We start from the raw sequence: 15,264 nt of genomic DNA, 5'->3' as shown, positions 1-15,264 counted from the left end.
TCATAAGAACTGCAGAAGGGGGGGCACTGATTTCCAATGCCAGGGCTTCCCCCAGTCTCTATAATATCCTGACATGCATTCCCCCCACCACATGGAACAGATGTGTCTGACTGTTGTGAGGGATGCAAAAGTTCCAGTTCTAACATTATAAGTAGCGTTGCCAATCTCCAGGTGGCGGCTGGAGACCTCCTGCTATTAAACTGATCTCCAGGTGACAGCGGTCAGTTCCCCTGGAGAAAATGGCCACTTTGGCAATTGGACTCTATGGCATTGAAGTCCCACCCCTCCACAAACCCCACCCTCCTCAGGCTCTGCCCCCAAAATCTCCAGGTATTTCCCAACCCAGAGCTGGCAACCCTAATTATAAGCAAGTGTGGCGAATAAGAGTAAGATTGGTTGGACATGATGACCCTGGTGGTCCCTTCCAACTCTATGATTCTATTTACTTCTGCTTCCTGTTCCCTGCATTGGCTTAGAAACTGCCTAAAATTTCCATGGGCATAAATTTCCCCTCCTTCTGTAGTCCAAACTCCCCTATCAAAATGCTGTTCCTGGGGAACAGGATTTCCCCAGCAATAGCTTGTTTAGGGAGTTGTATGCCTGGCACAGGACAGGGGAATCAGAGAAAAACCCCTCCCCTGCCATCTGTGGAGCTTTTAGGCAGGATCCAAGCCACTCTGTTGGTCTAAAGCCTTTCTTAGTTTCTGGGTCTGTCTTTCAAATAGGGTTGCCAACCTCCAGGAACTAGATGGAGATCTCATGTTATTACGACTGATCTCCAGCCAACAGAGATCAGTTCACCTGGAGAAAATGGCCGCTTTGGCAATTGGACTCTTATGGCATTAAAGTCCCTCCCCAAGTCCCGCCCTCCTCATGCTCTGCCCCAAAAACCTTTCACCAGTGGCAAAGAGGGACCTGGCAACCCTACTTTCAAAGCAAGTGCTGACCTTGGGAAAACAAAGCAGGAAATCCCAAGTGTGATTTCAGTCTTTGCTTAGGTACTGCTTTGTCGAAAACAATTTCAGACATGAAGAGACTTCACCGTTCTCGATCCTCCCTCTGGAAATATTATTGTTAGGGATTCATGGTTTTGGTCAAGAGCCTTGTTTTCATGAACCCAAAGTAAGCTTGGCAACTTTCTCATTTCCATAGGGTGGCTGACCTCCAGGTGGAGCCTGGAGATCTCCTGGAATTAGAACTCATCTCCAGGTCAGTTCCCCTGAAGGAGGACTCTATGGTATTATACCCCACTGAGGTCCTGCCCCTTCTCAAACCCCTCCCTCCCCAGGCCCCACCCCCCAAATCTCCTGGTATTTCCCAGCTCAGAGTTGGTAACTGTACTTCACTACATCTAATGTAAATATATCCATGTATGGTGGTATGAACTAGGGGGAAGGGGGAAAAAGTTATTATGCCTGGCATGCTGACAAGAATCTGAATGTGTGGCAGCAGTTAGACACTGCTGAGAAAAAAAATGAGCTTGTCTTCTTCTGCTATTAAATGACAAATGAACTCGAGATGAGTTGCCTTGGCTACAAGCCAAGCCACTCACCGCGTATTGATATGCTGACGCTTACTATCATAGAATCACAGCCAGACTAAATATCAGGAGAGCTACAAGTGCCTCCATTACAGCTCAGATAGTGTCTATTGTTCATTAATCACTTCCTTCTTTGAACAGGGAAGGGACATCTGTAAGAATACAAAACAGATGTGCAGGGATGAACTTGATAATCTTCCAGAAATTGTCGTGTTGTACTCGTGGTAGCAGATTTGTGTGGCTGAACATGAAGACAGGTGTACTACAAAAACCCAACTGGTCATGAATTCTTCAGCTGCAATGTAAGCCTGGCTTTCGCTTGGCATCACAACTGAAATGGGCAATGATAAATCAAATGTTCATGCAGCTCTCAGACTTACAAATTCTTTCCCTGGCTTCTGCTGTAAACAAGAAGAAGCCTGTTTTTCAGAGCTTGAGTGTGGATAGAAAAGGCAGGTTTGGATGGAATGCAATGAGAGCACTTCCAGGTTGATTCTGCTGCTTTAAAAAACATTACACCTGTCTTCATCCTGCCATCCCCTGCAGCAAGTTGCTATTGAGGACAAAGTATTAGTTGTTCTCTAGCTGCCTGTGAAGTTCTACAACCACACAAGATGGATGAGCAACATTGGACAGCTAGATTGGAGTCCAGTAGTGCTTTAGACAACAACAAGATGTTCGAGGTGTGAGCTTTTGAGAGTCAAGCTCCCTTCATTAGATACAGAGGATGTGGACAGAGGATGGGGGAAATCTCCCGCTAATGTATAATAAAAATGAAAACATCCTTCTTAAATACTGGGCTGTAAGGCTACACTGAATATAAGAGTTCTGAGCTCACCAAACATCATAAACATATTTCCATTAGGCACGGCCTCAAACAATACAAAAACATATTTCCTTGGAACAACTGGTTCTTACGAAACAAGAAATGTGATATTTGAGAGTCCAAACCCTATCTTTTTATGTTGAAAACAGTCAGCTCAGAAAAAAAGGAAAGCTTAGACACAAACAGATGATAATCCAGTGCATCCTTTCCTGGGAATGAGCCCTGCTGGACACAGTGGAGTTTACTTCTAAACAAGTATGCATAGGATGGTTCGGTCAGTCACCCCAAACTGAGGTCTCCTCTCAGATCTGAAAAGTCACAAAGAAATTGACACGCAAGTGTCAAATTTTGAACTCCAAATTATCAATTCAAAATTTGACATGCAGATGTGTATAAACATATTTGAAATATGAAAACATATATTATTTTTTTTGCCAACCATCAGATTGAATATAAATGTTTCTTCTGCTATTTCTATGCCAGATTCCAATGGAATTTATTTTAATGGATTTTGCACCTGAAATGAGGGACCTCAAATGAAATAAATGTTTGATGCCTCTGAATTTTCCAGTTATTTATGTTCACATCTGCAGTTGGCTTTACAAATACTTATACTAAAACCTACTGGAAAAATATTTATGCCACAGCCTCTGTATTCACCTGGAGAACCGCTTGCTATTCTACTCTTCAGTTATTTTGCATGATATAGTATGTGTGTTCATGTGATGGACATATACTCATCCATATGGATCTTAATGAGGTTCAGATGGAAATCATGCAGTATGGTTGCCCACCAAATTATACCAAATGTGGCTGGCATTTCAGCATTGCAGATACTTTCTGGTTAGAAGCCCTGGATAGATACAGATAGGATGGGGGATCCATTTTCCTTTGACTTGGCTGCTGTCTAATGCATACAGCATTTTCCTCCCCCCCCCTCCCCGCCCGTTCAGTACACCAAGTCCCTTCCTCTCTCTTTTATTTGCTCTGGAGGCTGCTGAAAGCATCCGCCATGACTGCCAAGACCCAAAACTGAGGTCAACAGCTCTTCCCCTTTCAAAGGGCATTGGGGTGTGTGTGTGTGTGGAAAAGTACAGCCGAATCTGGCTGTTTCCCTCATCCCTAATTTATAAGGGCTTTTCTTGTGCTTTTCCTTTCAGAGTGTATTGGCCTTATTTATGTCTCGTTTAGATGTTCTCTGCATAAGTTGGCAGGTTTTAGTGGAGTGTCAAGGGGGTGTATTCCCAATCCAAGACCCTCTCCCCAGATCTCTGTCTGACCTGAGACCTCAGCAGCAGCCCCTGCCCCAGAGAACATCAGATTTCAAAGACTGGGTCTGAGCTGTGGGTTTTTAGTCAACCTGACAACAAGCCAGCAAATACTCTGAACTGCCACTGTTGTATTTGGAGGTAGAAGGGACATGGATAAATTCTCTGAGCAAACAAGTTTTGCATACATGTCTGTTCCCCAAGACAGGAAGCAGAGTTTATTTTACAAATAAAATGCAAAGAAAAGCCTCATTAACCAATGTTTTAGAGTGGAATTGCACCGACGTTTAAGCTCTGAAACTGGCCAGCAAGGTCCTTGATGCTTTGCAATGAGATCCTTGTCAAATATATAATGTAATATCTTATAGTAAACATCTATTTCAAAGCCATCAAGCATACTACCTGTAAAAAAAGGTCATGAGACATGCTGTCAAGGGCATTTCTACAAAAGGGCGTAAGGCCCAGGACATGTTTTTCAAGACTGATCTCTATATTATATTTGTCAGTAAACCTCCTTTTTCAAGCCACTGCATTTCATGTCCCAAAGGAATAAACTGGAAAACCAAAGAGTTAGGTACGCTGTTTAAAGTTTCAACATTTCTCTGTCTATGGCTTATGGTGCCATCCTAAGTAAAGTCAAACTCTTTGAAGCCCATTGACTTTAATGGATATAGAAAGGTGTAACTCTGCTTACCATTGCACTGCTAGTCACCTAGGGAAGCATAACTTCTGATAATATTTAAATATCAATAATTCCAGATGACAAACATTTACTGGTAAGTGGCAAAGTTACTGTCCCAGTGTGATCTACAGAAAAATCAAGGTCAACGCTTAGTGTCAGCCACGGCTTGCCTCATATGGTGATTTGATGGTGATCCCAGTTAGAATTCAATAGTTTGCTTTAGATGAGATTTTTAAATTTTGGACTAAAAATATCGTTTCTGAGCATGTGAAGAGTTTCCTTTTCTTGGGAATAATCATCACAGCTGTTTCCTGTCTGGGAATTCTGCTTCAAAAGGCATGGTTTCTAAATTTTCTGCACAGTACTGATGTAATGACTTCTTTACGAGTTAATTTTATGCCATCAGTTTGAGATTCTGGCAGTAGTAGTGGCAACCACACTGTTTACTGGAAGAACGTGAGATATTACAAATATGCATATTTTGTTTGCACATTGTTAAGATGATGTGCCTACAGGTTGCATGACTTCAGTCTAGGCTTGCCAGCTGAATGCTGGCAACCAGCGGGTGTTTGGGGGCAGGAAAATTCAAATGCCGTGCTGTTGCTTCCAGCACAAACCATCGGGTTTGGGGGGAGCCTTAGAGCATCATGGCAATGCCACTTCCAGGTTCATGCCGGAAGTAATGTTACAATGTTGATGTGACATCAATTTACCCAATGTTTCCCTCCTGCTGCCTTTTATCCTCACAACAACTTGTGACGCAAAATAGGCTATGAATATGAGTGGTAAAGGCCCCTTGTGATGCGGCACTTCTGGGTGTAAACTGGAAGTGATGCGATCGTGTTGGCCCGGCTGCGCGCACGCCATCTTGCCTCACCTCTGCCCCCAAAACCTCCCGCCGGAGGAGAGGGGGGACCTGGCAAGCCTACAACTGGAAGGAGTAACTGTGGGTGGCCATGGCATTTCTGCTCAAGAAAGCATTACACTGAGGGGAGTGGCCCTATATGTTCCCGTAAGGGCCTGTCTGCAGCCCCCATTCATGAGAACAAAAATTAGTATTGTTCACAGAGTTCAGCATCCTGAGAATCCCAGCTTTCATTTTTATTTTTTTCAAAGGCCAACTTTCTAGACTTTTATCATATCCCACTGTCCCCTCCCCAAACCACAGCATCTACATGCTCCACCCCCAAATCTCCACGAATTTCCCAATCTGGAGTTGGCAACCCCAGGGGAAAAGAAAACAGGTGTTCTAGAGCGTTTAGGAGGGAGGAGAAAACTGGGAGATCAGGTAGGATTAGGAAGGGCAAGAACTGGTTGATTAGACAAAGCAATAGGGGAAAAAATGGATGGGGGCACCAGGAATCCCCCATTTGTTTGATTTAATTTTACGTGGGTACATATTGAAAGTAACCCTTTCTACAAAATGTGATTTCTGATCAACAGAGGCCCTATTATCTTTTCTCACCAAGGTCAGCATTGTTTGCCTCTGCTTTCCACATGACCCACTTTCTTTTCCATTCTCAAGGAAGACTAATTTTTACTTCTGGCCCATTAAACGATTACAGAGTTCCATTTTCTCTGCCGTTCCCTTTGTTCATGCTTCATCTTCTCTTCTGAAATTAGTTGCTGCCCTGACATGTTCAAGTACACTATGCCCTTCTCCTTTGGTAACTTATCCAGTCCTAGTTTTGAGGTTTACACACTTGAAACACAACAGTCTCTTGATAAAACAAAAAAAGAAAAAAGAAAAAGGCTTTGAGGAAGCTAGGATTCCACTTCAAACTCTGCCTTAGACAGGCTGAATAGCTTTGATTAACTCCTCCTTTGTCTGCTTCTAGCTCGAATGATTGCAATAGGGTAGCCGTGTTAGTCTAGAATAACAAAATAAAGCTGAAATCCATTGGCACCTTAAAGACTAACAGCATTGATTTCACTATGAGCTTTTGTGACTAACCAGTTCACTTCTTCAGACACGTGGAAGGAAAATCATAATGGGAATTCTTATAGGGAACTATTACCATTTTCCTGATTCACTGGTCTCTTACAGCTACCATGCTGCAAATAATCATCAGTATGTTCACTTATACTGGGCCCCTTATTTCTGGGAGCCATTGTGCCCAATAATACTGACTTCTGGCACCAACCCTACTCTTTGTCAATACCTTCTTCCTTAACCATCAGAGATTAATCTAGGATTTTGTGCATGCAAATCATGTGCTCTACCATTAAACCACACACAGCCATTCCCTCAATTACAATACAATGATAGGTTCAACTGCCAATGAAGGGGAGAATGGTCAGGGTGGGACCATAGCACTATGGTAGGGCATCTGTTTTGCGTGCAGCCAGCAGGTCCCAGATTCATATGTTCCATTAAGAGACTATCTCCATAGTTTAAGTCTATAGTTGGAAGTTGTGAAAGACATTCCCATACTTTCTCTAACTGAAACAGTTACTCTTTGTGTTGTGGCAACTGAATTTAAATTTAAGGTTAAATTAAGGGGAGGAAATATGGACTTGCAGTTTCAAAGTGTCAACAATGTAATTACTTGACTTGGGGTAGATTCACACACCATCTGATAATGTGATAGTCATTTTATATTTGCTCATGCTAAGGATGTAAACTTTAACAAGAAGATTAATCAACAACAGCTTTTAGTTGATTAACAATTTAGTTGATTTTAGTTAATCAATTTACACTCATTGAGTGTAAATTGTAATGGTGGGGGGGGCACAGAGCTGGAGGCCCACTTGTTTTTGAGAGTACTGTTTCTACCACTGAGTTACAGTAATTTGACAAAGACATTATAAAAAAGCAGATTTTCCCTTTTAACAATTGTAAATGTAATAAACAAAAGCTGATACTAATTGTTAAAAAGAAAGGGCATCTTTTTATTATTTCGTTGTCATGTTTAACTGATAAAAGTTAGATAATAGAGCAAAAATTATTCTGCTTGTTGACAACTCAGCCCATGAGAAATCACAGTGTTGGAGCATCTGCTGCCTGTAGTACCAGACTGTTCTGCAGGGTATTCCACGTCAGCGGGTTTGTGGTAGCATACAGGCAGTTAGTCCAATTCTACATGTGATTCACAACAATAACTGGGGACTTGGAACTGCCACATCATCAGATTTCAAGTAGTCACTGTGCTCCTGGGATTCATGCACATTGGCCCTCACGCTGTCCCGTTTCCCCTAAAAAGGTTCACTGAAAGCTGTACTGCAGCTAAATGGCTTTGTAGGGTGAGTCTGCTCCTCCTCATGACACTGCTCTATCAGTAGAACATTTAATTGGTGGCAATTTTATGTACAGACTAGGATGCTCTAGTAAAAAGTGGTGATCCCGTTTGCAAATTTGCTAACAGATAAAGCTCATAACAAGCCCCGTAGCTGCAATTACACATGCATGAGCGAGACCTCAGTGTTCCAGAGATGTTGCTTTAAGGCTGGCAGACTAAGGATGGGTGTAATCCCATGAACTCTTACCTGGGAGTAAATCCATTAAACTCAATAGTTCATACTACTTCTGAACAAACATACTTATAATGGTACACAAACCCCTGTGCACTTGCTGCTACTGTCAGATATACTTTCAATGAAATTCAGAAAAAGTAATGAGCATTCAGGTATAAGGTGAACAATGTTGCTAAAAATATGATGCGTGCAGTGCACAACATGCTTTAAAATCCGAATCTTCTTCATCTGAAGAAAAATTCCACAATCTGGGTTGTATTACTATTACAGTTTTGCAGTTGCAAATTGTCTGAAAAGTAGTACCTTGCCAAGGTTTAAAACTGCCCAGTAACTTGATATTTCTGCTGGGGTTTGAACCTACATCTTCTCGCTAGGTACTTTGGCCACACTTACTCTGGCATAAGAAGGCCTGGAGAGCAGCATGTAGGAAATGCTGTCATTGGGGTTTTGTTCCTCATTTCTATTCAGTATCATTGCCATAAAACAGGATAGACTCGCCTGCCCTAACTCTAACATTTTGACAAAACAGAAGTATCCCTTTTTATTTTGCCTTTATAGGAAGAGGTTGTTCAGAATCGTGTTTAGCTCCTCAGCATCATATATATGGCAGTAGGAATGATTATAAGAATATTGGTCTATCAAAATATCCATCATCTAAAGGCAAAGAAGGGCAGAAGGCTATTCTCAATGTGCAGATAAGAAAAAAATATATTATGTAAGTATAAGGTCATAGAATCATAGAGTTGGAAGAGACTAACAGGGTCATCTAGTCCAACCCCCTGCACAATGCAGGAAATTCACAACTACTTCCCCCCAACACCCCCAGTGACCCCTACTCCATGCCCAGAAGATGGCCAAGATGCCCTCCCTCTCATGATCTGCCTAAGGTCATAGAATCAGCATTGCTGACAGATGGCCATCTAGCCTCTGCTTAAAAACCTCCAGGGAAGAAGAGCTTACCACCTCCCAAGGAAGCCTGTTCCACTGAGGAACCGCTCTAACTGTTAGGTCAGGAATATGATCTAGCTATTGCTATAAACATGAATGTACAAAGAAGATTCGTTCCAAACTGGTTTAGCTTATAATTTCTAAAATAAAATCAGTTTGCAGGCACACTTGTGATCTTTAATGAACTGATATCTAATCCTCACTGCAGTTAGGCCTGTCTTAAGGGGTAGAGGCACCCTTGGGCAGTTGTCAGAAACTCACAGACCCAGGGTGGTCCACCGCTACTGCCCATAGGGTTGCCAACCTCCAGGTAGTAGCTGGAGATCTCCTGCTATTACAACTGATCTCCAGCCAATAGAGATCAGTTCACCTGGAGAAAATGGCCACTTTGGCAATTGGACTCTATGGCATTGAAGTCCCTCCCCTCCCCAAACCCCGCCCTCCTCAGGCTCCGCCCCAAAAACCTCCCGCCAATAGCAAAGTGGGACATGGCAACCCTAACCACTCACCATCTCCCAATAGGAGGCAAAAAGTGATGGGGGAGTGATCATGCTAGCCAGTGTTTCCAGGAGCATCTGTCCCTGTCAACATGGGTGCCAGCAGCAGAAAATGGGCAGCTAGATAGTAAGCACCGGCATGGAAGGGCAGGCAATTGCCTATGGCTGCACCAAGAAAGGAGTGGGAAGGGAAGCGACTAGGCTAGAGAACACTTTTGTTATATGGTGGTTGGATTCATGCCAGCACCAGGAGGGAGAGGGTGCCGCAGCAATTGATGGGGAGGGGGGAGAGACAGCCGTTGCCGCTTCTGTTGGGCAAGTGGGTTCACTTGCTTCTCCCAAGGCGAGTGCCAGAGGTGGCTGTCTCGCCCTGCAAATGGGGAACGTGTGCAAAAAGAGCCCCAGACAGTGGGGAGCCACATTATTGAGGGATCCACCAGAAGGCGTTTTGTTAAAGTCCCCTCCCAACATCTGGGACTGATCTTACAAACCTGTGTCCAGACTGTTGCACATCAGACCACAGACTGGGTGATGCCCGTCCCATGTTTTGCCAATCCCTCAGATAAGATATTTGCAGTGAGCCCCTTAAAATATGCAAGGGAGGAGCCATTTTTCAGAGAGGAGCGGCAGAAAGCCTTCTCCTCTCCCTGATGCCTCTGGCCCATGGTGGGATCTCACCAGTCCTGGTGGCAGCGGACAAACTGGAATGAGACCGTCTCTCGCTGCTTTCGGCCTGGTTGCACTGGTTGCCTCAAACATACTGATCCTTGCGAAAGGACTGCAAGAGTGTTGCATTGGCCTTCCTCCATGTAGCCCTCCCTCCAAAAAATAGAAAGTTTGCTTAAGCAACCAGTATGCTTGTCCCATAAGCTAATAAGCAGGGCTTGGAGCTGAATTCTGAGGGAGCATCTTTTTCCATGTACTTGAAGGAAAAATAATGTCATGCCAACCGATTCAAAAGGAGCACAAGAGAGTTGTGATCCATCCCCGTCCCCCCCAGGGCCTCCTTTCATTGGGAGTTGGGAGGGGAACAGCTCAGTAGAAGGACAGGAGAGCAATTCTTACATTCCTGTTTCTACAAGAAGGTTGGTGCTGGTGGGGCCAGAAGGAGTGTGAGTCATCGCAGGGGCCTCTGAGGCGATCTCTCTGCTTGCAGTGGGAGGCATGCTCTGCCACCACAAGCACAGCAGCATAGGCAGAAGATTTGTAGACTGTAATTGGCCAGATTTCTGTGGAGTGCAGCAACATACTTACATGGTACGTCCAACTGGCAGTGGCTTCCCAGACAGTTTGATGGTCTCAGTAGATTCCTGGTTTTGGGCACTGCTGAGGCTGGCTCTGAAGTAGGGGCTTACATAACAGAATGTCCCGCCCGCCCCCTCCTAAATCTCTCCACATAGAAAACTAGCAAGGCAGGGGAAAGACTAGATTTGAAAACTGCTCCTTGATACCTGGTTTTCTATGCTGAAGATTTTTTTTTTTGTATTGAGGAAAATTTAATTGCATGAGCCCCCACCATCAGTCTGGTGATACAGCTATCACCTGCGTGAGAGAAGGCCAGCATAGGAAAGTCAGGCTTAGTTTGACTGCAATTTTCTAGCTAATTTTGATCTTGTTATTTTATGGATTTGCTGGTACTGTGTACGTGAGTCCAGGTGTTTAACAGTCATGCTGTCAGCTCTTGACATTGTGTCCCAAGAGAAAAGTGGCCAAAAGTTTGGGTTGGATAGAAGCCCAGATAGTCACCACCTGTAAAACTCCTTAATACTCACATGCACATGTGCATGCACGCGCGCGCACACACACACACACACACACAAACAAACAAAGCAGTGTAAAAAGATGCCAGCAATATACCCAGTTACAAAGAATTACTACTTCTTGCTACTAGGTTTGCATAATCCTTTGTTTAAGTACCGTAATAAATCCAGTATAGCGGCAGGCATAAATAACAGTATGTACTTAGATCACTATGGGTAGCCGGGTTAGTCTGTCTGTAGCAGTAGAAAAGAGCAAGAGTCTAGTAGCACCTTAAAGACTAACAAAATTTCTGGCAGGGTATGAGCTTTCGTGAGTCACAGCTCACCTCTTCAGAACTTAACCGCTGTTCTTTCAGTACATATTTAAATACTGGTTGTGTAGAAAAGTCCGATCTGTTGCTGTTAAGACCTAAATGAAGCTGAATTGGGATTTGAGCCTTCCTGGAAGCCATACTCCTTAATCCAAAATGGAAAGGGACAGACTGTGATTAGTGAAGGCACTTTGTACATGTTGTGGAGCTCTTTGCTTTATATTTTTGCTGCTCATATTCCAGAATTTAGCCCAGGTATAAAGCACAGATCATCCCTGAAGCAGAGAAAGATCCTGACTGAAGATGCTGAGTAAAAGCGAGTCTGGGTTCAGACATTCATTTAAAGTGATTTCAGCCATTCACTCACTGTTGGTGTAAGTAGAAAAGCAATTTTAAATGAATCAGGTTTCTGATGTTTGAAAAAGAGAGGCAGGTTTAAACGCACCGGACCTGGGTTTCTGGATGAACTGGTGGCCGTTCCATTTGGGAAGGTTCCTTTACAATTGCGATTCATCCTCCAGTCACCGCACTCGACTATGCATGCGTGATTTGGGTCTGAAATTTTTATTGACTCTACAAAATATTCTGCGTGCAGTACAAGCCTAGATAATGTACAGAATATACATTCTGTACATTCTACAGAATGTACAGAATATACCCAGGAATAACACCGGGAAATATTTGCAAGAACTGGAAAAAGCCGAGAGACTGTCTGCTATGTTCCTTTCATGCCGATTCCCTGTGCACTGCGTAGTAGGGCGACTCAGACCCAAACCGGCAGCATTTCAAAATAACCCTTTGAACTTTTCCACATTTAAATTCGGGGGGGGGGGGAGCTGCAACTGGACACAGGCTTTCCTTTCCGCAGCTAAGGCCAGAAAAGCCCTTCATCTCCTGAACCAGAAGACACTGAAAGGGTTTCCATGGAAGCCGACATTCCTCTGTGGGAGAGTCATATAAAAAAAGAGGGTTTCTCCCCCCCCCCCCAGTAGGTGGAGTTTGGCAAAAGTTTGAAAAGTTGATATCTCTCTTCCCCCTCCCCCTCCCCCATCTTCTGAGTTTGCCTATGTGGCAGACAATGGCTTTGTTTGAACGGTTTCATAGAACTGTGCAGGCATTGACTTTAATTCCCTCACCGAAAACCAAAAAAAAAAAAAAAAAAAAAAAACCCTCTCCCCTTCAACTTTATCACCCTTCCAGACTAACAATTGGCTGCTATTTCATGATTTGTCCCTTACAAATGGAGAGCTCGGGGCAACGAAGCCCTTTCTTTATGGCTTTACCCCGGATAGAATCTTTCCATGGGAATGTCGAAGTTAACTGTCTTTTCCTTGGCAAGGTTTTCAAAATAAAATACTGTTCCAGGAGGGAAGGATAGCAGCGACAAAAGCCATGCAATTTTTCGCCCCAGAGGGAGCAGGGGAGGCAGCTGCTGCCTTTAAAGGCAGTAAAGTTGTCCTTTTGAACAGAGACGTATCATGTGAACACCCACTCCTAATTTTTAATAAGTCCACAGTCTCTTGGCCGGAAAGAATCTCTCCTTCTGCTGTGTTTGCCTTCCAAACGCTGTCTTCGGAAAAACAGGGAGAAAATAAGTACAGGGCTGTTGTTATGTGTGTGTGTGTGTGTGTGGGGGGGTGTTATTAAAAATGGCAATTTTTTTCTGAAAAGAAAAATATGCTTTGGTGAAATTTGTTAAGAAAAAAAAATCTCTTGATCGGTTTAGAGCCTTGGAAGAACTGTGGTCTGAAGTACTCAGTGACAGGATGTGCGCCATGCGCCAAACCTAATTAATTAGGGAGGATTAATTGTGAAAGCCTAACGACACAGTAACAAAGTCTGTAGCCTCCAAAAATGCATGCATACATATATTGTGGGGGGGGGGGGTGGGAAACTGAAATAAGCAGCACTTTTTTCTAAATCTTTTAGAACAATAAAGAAAATCTCCTTTTCAAAAATTGTCTATCAAAAGCAAGGCAGATGGATGTAGCAGTAGAAAGGCAACAAAATGCAGCATATTCTCACGCACCACAACTTTTCCTACTAATTTATAATTCAGATGGTAGTGTTAGACCTTATGCAAAAGGCTGTTAGAAATAAAGAGAAGAATCTGAGGACTGAGAAATAACTGAAAGTAGAGAATGGAAAAGAAGGATTTAATGCCATACCTCAGGGACAGGGGCGCTGGAGTTGAGAAAACTTCAGCCTCTCTGAAGGATCTGAAGGAATCTGAATGTCTTAGAAGGAGGCAACAGGAAAGCATTCAGGGGGTTTGCTGGGCTGGGTTTTTGTCTGTCTGTCTTTCTCCTCCTCTATTTACCAAATCTGATCCTTTCTCTCCGGCTACAGTGGGTTGGCCTTCACATCTCCCCCCCCCCCACCAGTTCCCTTCTCCTAAAATATATTCTGAGGCTGCAGCCAAAAGCTAAACGATAGACCAGAGCAATCAAGTAGTGTCAGAGGAAAAACACACAGTGCCTTTAGGCGAACTCTAAAGCAGAATAGGTGCAGAATGACACCGACGGCCATGTTTATTATTGCCAGAATTCAGCTTTCCAGTGAGATTATTTTGTTCTTATGTGTTCCCCCCAAATATTATCACTATGGTTTGTCCTTCGGATAAACCAAAGGCTTGAAAACCAATGGAAGTCTGTTGTATAGTGATGCGCAATTGATCAGGGATAGGATCCAGACCACTAATGATCATCGATTAAAAGTGCCATAGGAATCTTCATTGAAAACTGCATCGTGGCATAAGCTTTCATAAGTCGTAGCCCTGTTTGTCTTGCAACTGATGATGTGATCTCACTCAGAATAGCTTATCCCACAATAACTTTATTTTTCAGATGCCACAGGACACTTTGTTATTCATGATAATTATCACTAATTCTCTTTCCGCCCCATGTTTGAATGGTCATAGAAAGTAAGTAGATAACAAACCATCTCTTTTGAGCCCTCATAAACTCAGAAATCCCCAATGGTATGACACTAGTGGGTTTAAAGAATCCCCCCTCCCAGCATAAGAGCATCCCTTTCCCAAGATGCTTACCATATTACATCAGACCAAGGCAACTGCTAAGAAGAGGAGCAATAATGGAGATACAGATGTCAATGATCACATCATATGCTCATACTATAAGCCACTTTGAGTCCTTGTTAGGGAGAAAGGCAAAATATAAATGAAGCAAATAAAATAAATTCTATAATTTAGCTGACTCCCAGCATAGTTCAAGCACTATGAATTTAGCAGGGGGGACCTGCAAGGACATGTGGGGAGCATTCCCCCCTCCCCCACTGTTTTTTCTTTCCTTTCCCTGAAAACTCCCATAGCCCTTCCCTGCTTCCTTCTCTTCTTCTCACCCACCTACAAACCATCCTTCTTTTTATCTGCCCCTCATAGCCAGCTATATGTAGTATTTAATTGACTGAAAACCAGGGGCATTTTTCAGGGTTGTATAAACATCTGTCTTGTCCGTTCATGGCTCCAGTCTCCACATTTAAGTATTCACAGATCTGACCATGCTAAGAATTAGATATATTGGTGATGGAAATTAGCTGACAGTGTTCAGCAATTCCACTCTGTAAGTGTTTAGCAACAATTACTCTGTACATAGTTGTAGGTAAGTAAGAAAGACCCCCGTGGTGCACAGCGGTAAGCTGCAGTACTGCAGTCAACACTCTGCTCATGTCCTGAGTTTGATCCTGATGGAAGTTGGTTTCAGGTAGCTGATTCAAGGTTGACTCAGCCTTTCATCCTTTCGAGGTCAGTAAAATGAGTACCCAGCTTGCTGAGGGTAAAGTGTAGATGACTGGGGAAGGCAATGGCAAACCACACCATAAACATAGTGTGCCTAGTAGATGTCGTGATGTGTCATCACCCCATGGGTCAGTAATGACCCGGTGGTTGCACTGGGGGCTACCTTTACATAGATGTAAGAAAAATGCTTTGCCTATCCAG

Source organism: Euleptes europaea, chromosome 1 (genome assembly GCF_029931775.1).
Source record: "Euleptes europaea isolate rEulEur1 chromosome 1, rEulEur1.hap1, whole genome shotgun sequence".
NCBI classification, from domain to species: Eukaryota; Metazoa; Chordata; class Lepidosauria; order Squamata; family Sphaerodactylidae; genus Euleptes; species Euleptes europaea.
This window is presented reverse-complemented; position numbering follows the sequence as displayed.